The sequence below is a fragment of the Anolis sagrei genome, chromosome 2 (assembly GCF_037176765.1).
Source record: "Anolis sagrei isolate rAnoSag1 chromosome 2, rAnoSag1.mat, whole genome shotgun sequence".
NCBI lineage: Eukaryota > Metazoa > Chordata > Lepidosauria > Squamata > Dactyloidae > Anolis > Anolis sagrei.
This window is the reverse complement of record NC_090022.1, coordinates 98,912,481-98,920,456: the sequence shown is the minus strand read 5'-3', so window position 1 is coordinate 98,920,456 and position 7,976 is coordinate 98,912,481.

Here is a 7,976-nt window from a genome sequence, read left to right as displayed (position 1 = left end):
CAACAACCCTTTGAAGGCAACCATAAGACTGATGTAGCCTTCACTGAAATGAGTTTGAATGTAAGTGAGGCAGGCTCATCTGCTCTGCCTTTTCATTTCTGATTGACTGTTCACATATACTAAGGGTGCATCAACATGGTAGAATTAATGCAGTTTGAAATCACTTCAGCTGCCATGGGTCAATGTTATGGAATCGTAGCAGTTATAGTTTTACAAAGTCTTTAGCCTGTTCTTTTAAAGAGCATTGGTATCTCACCAAACTATAGATCCCATAATTCTACAGACTGAGCCATGGTGGTTGAAGTGGTGTCAAACAAGGAGAAGTGGGTAAGAAATAAATCTCACTATTATTATTATTATTATTATTATTATTATTAACAAACTGCATTAATATTGCATATGCACACTAGATGAGGGAACCTAGGATCAGCTGCTGTTTACCTATCCTATTGTAAGATATGCACACACAGCTACAATAGAATACCATCATTTCCCAGTTTACATTTTATTGAATTGTTTACTCTATATGTACTACTGAAACCCAGAAGAAAGAGTCTGTTTCTCCAGATGAGACAAAGAAGATGAGGGGGAATGAGGCTAGACTTTGTCAGAAGACTTTGTAAAAAGAAGCTAAGGTACGCTTGTAATGCAAAATGTCCACAAGCCTATGATGTTCCATTTCAATCCACTCACAAGTATTTATCCTATGGTTTGCATTTATAGTAAAACACAGTGAAAGAACCCTATGAAGTAAATAAGTATGTGTGTTGCTACCTTTCATGGTTGCTTAATTTTGCTTTAATTATCATTTGTCTTTCTTTTTTCTCTGCCTGCAACGAGTTAGAAACGCATGGCTGGAAAATTACGATTAGAGTTCTACCATTGCATAAGGAGTGCAATGACAGAGGAGGAAAGCATCATTAAAAATAGATTCTCTGTGTATTTAAACAAGGGGAAAGTCTGGCTGGCTTCTGGCAAGATCCGCAGCCTGAATTCAGCTTTCTGAATGAATAAATGAAGTAGTGAGAATAGCCTCTGTTAAACTTTGATAGCATCCGGGCAGGGGCATCTAGTGGTGCTGTCATACACACTAGCTCAGCTACTTCAAACAGTAGCTGGGCTGACATGTTTCACTGATACAGACATGTGGGGAGTTGTTCAGTGTTTTATCCCCTTCATTAATGCCATGCTTCTTTAAATCCCTGCTTTGGGAACTTATCACGTATTCTTTTTGGAGCCTGAAAGCTGGGAGTATGGCTCCTTGAGCTAAGAACATAATGTTGGACAAGACCATGCCTACATGAGTACAGCATGCCATATTGTTGTTCCTTCCACACCCATATCATCCTTGTTTCCAGGAAAACTGATGTTGCTTTGCAATCACGATTACCATGGAATTGCTCATGGACCACACAGATAATATGAGAAGGGGACCCTCATGCTTAAGAAAGACCAAGCAACAAATATTCTATAAACATATATTTGTACCTTATGAACCCAGACCCTGTTCTCAATATTTTTATCATCCTGGGAACTTATTTTAGAAGTAGGTTTCAGCACTTTGGATAGTGGCTTTAAAGTTCAGAATAATTGATTCACCACTCCAATCACATGGATGCCATCAATCACCAGTAACCAAAAGAATGTAATGTACAGGTGGTCTTTTCATCCCTCCTCCCTGTTGTAAGACACGGACCCACAAGAGCCAGAAAAATAGTACAGGTCAATAACTGGCTTAGAAAATGGTGTCAGGAGGAACGCTTTGGCTTTCTCGACCATGGCCTGCTTTTCCAGGAGGATGGTCTACTGGCAAGGGATGGGGTGCATCTCACACAAGCAGGAAAACACCTTTTTGCTCACAGACTTGCAAACCTCATTAGACGCACTTTAAACTAGGTCCACTGGGGGACGGGGACAACAGCCTTGCGAACACTACTTTACCCATAATGTCTGGGAATCGCCAGAAGGCTAAACGGAGGGCTGCACAAACACAACAAGGACCAAGTACCAAAAGCACAATAATCCCAATTAAACAGCTCAAGGGAAGATCTCAGGGCCTCACATGTCTTTACACTAATGCACAGAGCATGGGAAATAAACAAGACGAACTCCAACTTTTAGCACAACACCACAAATATGATATCATAGGGATCACTGAAACCTGGTGGGATGACTCCTATTGCTGAAATGTAGATATTGAGGGGTATAACCTCTTTCACAGAAACCGAACAAAAGGGAGAGGAGGTGGAGTAGCCTTATATGTCAAAAACTCTTATGCTGCAGAAGAGATTCAAGACAGCAATCTGGGAAACCAGCTTGAAATCATCTGGATAAGAATCAAGGGAACTGGGACTCAAAAAGATGTCGTTGTAGGCGTCTACTACAGACCCCCCAACCAGGAGGAAGAACTTGATGAAGTCTTCTGCCAACAGTTGACCAAACAGGCACAGAGAAGAGATGTAGTAGTCATGGGCGATTTCAACTATCCCGATATTTGCTGGAAAACAAACTCGGCCAAGAGTACAAGGTCCAACAAATTCCTCGCTTGCCTTGCAGACAATTTCATGGTCCAGAAGGTAGAAGAGGCAACAAGGGGATTGGCTACTCTTGATCTCATCCTAACAAATGCGGAGGACCTGATCGATGCGGTCGAAGTAGTAGGATCCTTAGGGGCAAGTGACCATGTGCTCCTGCAATTTGAGGTACAAAGGAAGGCCGAAACTAAGACAAGTCAAACCCGCATTTTGGACTTTAGGAGAGCTGATTTCCAAAAAATGAAGGAAATGCTGAGCAGCATTCCATGGACACAGATACTAAAAGACAAGGGAGTTACGGATGGATGGGAATTTCACAAGAGTGAAATACTCAAGGCGCAATTGCAAACCGTGCCAACAAAGAGAAAAAATAGGACAAGTGCAAAGAAGCCAGAATGGATGTCCAAAGAACTTCTAACTGTGCTAAGACACAAAAGAGACATGCACAAGAAGTGGAAAAAGGGAGAAATCACCAAAGAAGAATTCAAACAAATAGCCAACACTTGTAGGGAAAAGGTCCGCAAGGCTAAAGCAAAAAACGAGCTCAGACTTGCCAGGGACATTAAAAACAATAAAAAGGGCTTCTATTCTTATGTCAGTAGAAAAAGGAAAAACAAGGAGGCGATAGGACCTCTTCGAGGAGAAGATGGGGCAATGCTGACAGGGGATAGGGAAAAGGCAGAACTACTTAATGCCTTCTTTGCCTCGGTCTTCTCACAAAAAGGGAGTCTTCAACCTCAGCAAGATGGAGTGGATGAGGGATTGGAGGACATCCAACCCCAAATTGGGAAAGAAGTCGTCCAGGAATACCTGGCCGCTCTTAATGAGTTCAAGTCCCCAGGGCCAGATCAGCTACACCCCAGAGTATTGAAGGAACTAGCGGAAGTCATTTCGGAACCATTGGCAACCATCTTTGAGAGTTCTTGGAGAACGGGAGAAGTTCCAGCAGATTGGAGGAGGGCCAATGTGGTCCCAATCTTCAAGAAGGGAAAAAAGGATGACCCAAACAACTACCGTCCGGTCAGCCTCACGTCGATACCGGGCAAGATTCTGGAAAAGATTGTTAAGGAAGCGGTCTGCAAACACTTAGAAACAAATGCAGTCATCGCTAATAGTCAACATGGATTTATCAAAAACAAGTCATGCCAGACTAATCTGATCTCTTTCTTCGATAGAGTTACAAGCTGGGTAGATGCGGGGAATGCCGTGGATGTAGCATACCTGGATTTCAGTAAGGCCTTCGACAAGGTCCCCCATGACCTTCTGGCAAGGAAACTAGTCCAATGTGGGCTAGGCAAAACTACGGTGAGCTGGATCTGTAATTGGTTAAGTGGACGAACACAGAGAGTGCTCACTAATGCTTCCTCTTCATCTTGGAAAGAAGTGACAAGTGGAGTGCCGCAGGGTTCCGTCCTGGGCCTGGTCCTGTTCAACATCTTTATTAATGACTTAGATGAAGGGCTAGAAGGCATGATCATCAAGTTTGCAGACGACACCAAATTGGGAGGGATAGCCAATAGTCCAGAGGACAGGAGCAGAATTCAAAACGATCTTGACAGATTAGAGAGATGGGCCAAAACTAACAAAATGAAGTTCAACAGTGACAAATGCAAGATACTCCACTTTGGCAGAAAAAATGAAATGCAAAGATACAGAATGGGTGACGCCTGGCTCAAGAGCAGTATGTGTGAAAAAGATCTTGGAGTCCTCGTGGACAACAAGTTAAACATGAGCCAACAATGTGATGTGGCGGCAAAAAAAGCCAATGGGATTTTGGCCTGCATCAATAGGAGCATAGTGTCTAGATCTAAGGAAGTAATGCTACCCCTCTATTCTGCTTTGGTTAGACCACATCTGGAATATTGTGTCCAATTCTGGGCACCACAATTCAAGAGAGATATTGACAAGCTGGAATGTGTCCAGAGGAGGGCGACTAAAATGATCAAGGGTCTGGAGAACAAGCCCTATGAGGAGCGGCTTAGGGAACTGGACATGTTTAGCCTGAAGAAGAGAAGGCTGAGAGGAGATATGATAGCCATGTATAAATATGTGAGAGGAAGCCACAGGGAGGAGGGAGCAAGCTTGTTTTCTGCTTCCTTGGAGACTAGGACGCAGAACAATGGCTTCAAACTACAAGAGAGGAGATTCCATCTGAACATTAGGAAGAACTTCCTGACCGTGAGAGCCGTTCAGCAGTGGAACTCTCTGCCCCGGAGTGTGGTGGAGGCTCCTTCTTTGGAAGCTTTTAAGCAGAGGCTGGATGGCCATTTGTCAGGGGTGATTTGAATGCAATATTCCTGCTTCTTGGCAGGGGGTTGGACTGGATGACCCATGAGGTCTCTTCCAACTCTTTTATTCTATGATTCTATGATTCTATGATCTTTTATGTGGCTACTGATTTCCCTTTGCCATTTCCATGTCACACAGAATTTTGGGTAGGACCTCCTCAAAATAATGGCTAAAAGCAATCAATATGATTAAGCCAGAATCTTGTATATGAATTTCATATTGTTTCAATTGATCTGCTCTACTTGGGATTGACTACTTGAATTTAGTCCCCTATTATCATAAAATTCCAAGGACATTTTTATTTCTGCAATACAGAGACTTACCGTATATTTCGGGGTACAAGACGACTTTCTAAGCCAGGAAAATCATCTCAAAAGTGGGGAGTCGTCTTGTACCCCGGTATAAATTTTTTTGGATCATGTTTCCCTCGTGTCCCTCGCCCTTGGCGTCACTGCGTGGTGGAGCCTGCGGAGGAGGGAGGGCGGAGGGAGGGAGGGAGGGGGCGAGGAGGAGCAGCGGCAGGCTTCGCCACCAAGCTGGCAGCATGGTAGCCTACTGGGCTGTCTTCACCCTCGCCGGCATTGACTTGGTTCTGCCTCCGGCCTCTAATCCCAGAACAGCTGCTGCAGGAGCCAAAGCCGGAGGGGTGGGGGTGGGGCCTCTGGCTACTCCGGACCACCCCCCGCGGAGGGTCCCGCCCCCGGTCCCGCCCCTCCGCGGAGGCTTCAACCCCTGCTGCTTTACCAGGCCGGCGTGGGGTGTTTGCATGCTGTTCTGTCCCCTCCACCACTGGTCTGCTGCTACCTCCGCCTCTGGCCTCAAAGCCAGAGCAACTGCCGAGGGAACAAAAACCAGAGCGGGGAGGCAGTGGGAGAAGAGGACCCCGCCCCTCGCGGCCCCACCCACGCTCCGGTTTTGGTTCCCTCGGCAATTGCTCTGAACTTTGAGGCCAGAGGCAGAGCTAGCAGCAGACCAGTGGCGGAGGGGACAATACAGCATGCAAACACCCCACGCCGGCCTGGTAAAGCAGCAGGAGTTGAAGACGGAGCGGGGGGGTGGAACCGGGGGCGGGGCCCTCTGCGGGGACGGGGCAGAGCAGCCAGAGGCCCCGCCCCCACCCCTCTGGCTTCCTCCTGCAGCAGCTGTTCTGAGATGGAGGCCGGAGGCGGAGCCAAGTCAATGCCGGCGAGGGTAACAGTAGGCTACCATGCTGCCAGATTGGTAGCAAAGGCTGCCGCTCCTCCTCCTCCTCGCCCCCTCCCTCCCTGCGCCCTCCCTATGACTTCTTCTCACATATTTATACCCAGCTCTTTAAGCCGCTCCTCATAGGGCTTGTTCTCCAGACCCTTGATCTGCTCTCTCCTCCCTATGACTTCTTCTCACATATTATACATGGCTCTCATCATGTCTCCTCTCAGCCTTCTCTTCTTCAGGCTAAACATACCCAGCTCTTTAAGTCACTCCTCATAGGGCTTGTTCTCCAGACCCTTGATCTGCTCTCTCCTCCCTATGACTTCCTCTCACATATTTATACATGGCTCTCATCATGTCTCCTCTCAGCCTTCTCTTCTTCAGACTAAACATACCCAGCTCTTTAAGCCGCTCCTCATAGGGCTTGTTCTCCAGACCCTTGATCTGCTCTCTCCTCCCTATGACTTCCTCTCACATATTTATACATGGCTCTCATCATGTCTCCTCTCAGCCTTCTCTTCTTCAGGCTAAACATACCCAGCTCTTTAAGCCGCTCCTCATAGGGCTTGTTCTCCAGACCCTTGATCTGCTCTCTCCTCCCTATGACTTCCTCTCACATATTTATACATAGCTCTCATCATGTCTCCTCTCAGCCTTCTCTTCTTCAGACTAAACATACCCAGCTCTTTAAGCCACTCCTCATAGAGCTTCTTCTCCATACCCTTGATCTGCTCTCTCCTCCCTATGACTTCCTCTCACATATTTTATTTATACATGGCTCTCAGCATGTCTTCTCTCAGCCTTCTCTTCTTCAGACTAAACATACCCAGCTCTTTAAGCTGCTCCTCATAGGGCTTGTTCTCCAGACCCTTGATCATTTTAGTCACCCTCTTCCTCTGGACACATTCCAGCTTGTCAACATCTCCCTTCAGTTGTGGTGACCAGAATTGGACACAATGTAATTCCAGGTTTGGTCTAACCAAGGCAAAATAGAGCATGGGGAGCATGACTTCCCTGGATCTAGACGCTATGCTCCTATTGATGCAGGCCAAAATCCTATTGGTTTGGTTTTTGTTTTGCCACTGCATGACATTGTTGGCTCATGTTTAACTTGTTGTCCACAAGGACCCCAAGATCTTTTTCACACATACTACTCTTGAGCCACGCGTCCCCCAACCTGTATCTTTGCATTTCATTTTTGACAGAAGTCAAACTGGAAAGCTCTTATTGACCCAGGGTCCCCCTTCCTCTTTTCTGATCTCTTTTCCCCTTCTAACAATTAAACATCACCTGGCTGTGTTCTTGAGAAACTCTAAAACAATTCAAGCTGTCACGGTGATTTAAGGATGAAGACATGTCAAGATGTGACCCAGTAAAGATGTGCCATGCCAAATGCTACATTTCTGAAGGATGAGGGTCCAATCTGCCCCTCTCTTCTGATAGGAGGTCCTGATTTATAAAGACTGCTTATAGATAAAAATTCTACAAATGCTTTGCCTTCACTTCAGTACTCATCGTACAAAGCCTGACTTCTATTTGCATGCAAGCTTCTATGCCAACATAATGTAATCTGAACCATTTAAAGCCTGCTTTCATACTTGCCAGCATGATGTAAAGGACCCAGAGTGTAAAGGAAATTCAAGGGAGGGAGAGCAACTATAATGTCCAATGTAAGGTACAATGCCCCTCTCATAGGAACCTGCATGCCATAAGCATTTGAATTAAAATTACCATATTGAATTCAAATCTGATTTTTTTTAAAATTTATTTGGTGTGCATTGGAAGAGGGGTGGTCTTATACGGCGAGTATATCCCAAACTCTATATTTTAACTGGAAAAGTTGGGGGTCGTCTTATATGCCCAGTCGTCTTATATGCCGGAATATACGGTAAGCCTTTCAGGTTTAGCTTCTCCCTTCAATTTTCCCTTGTTCTACATAAGTAATCAAGTCACATATCATCT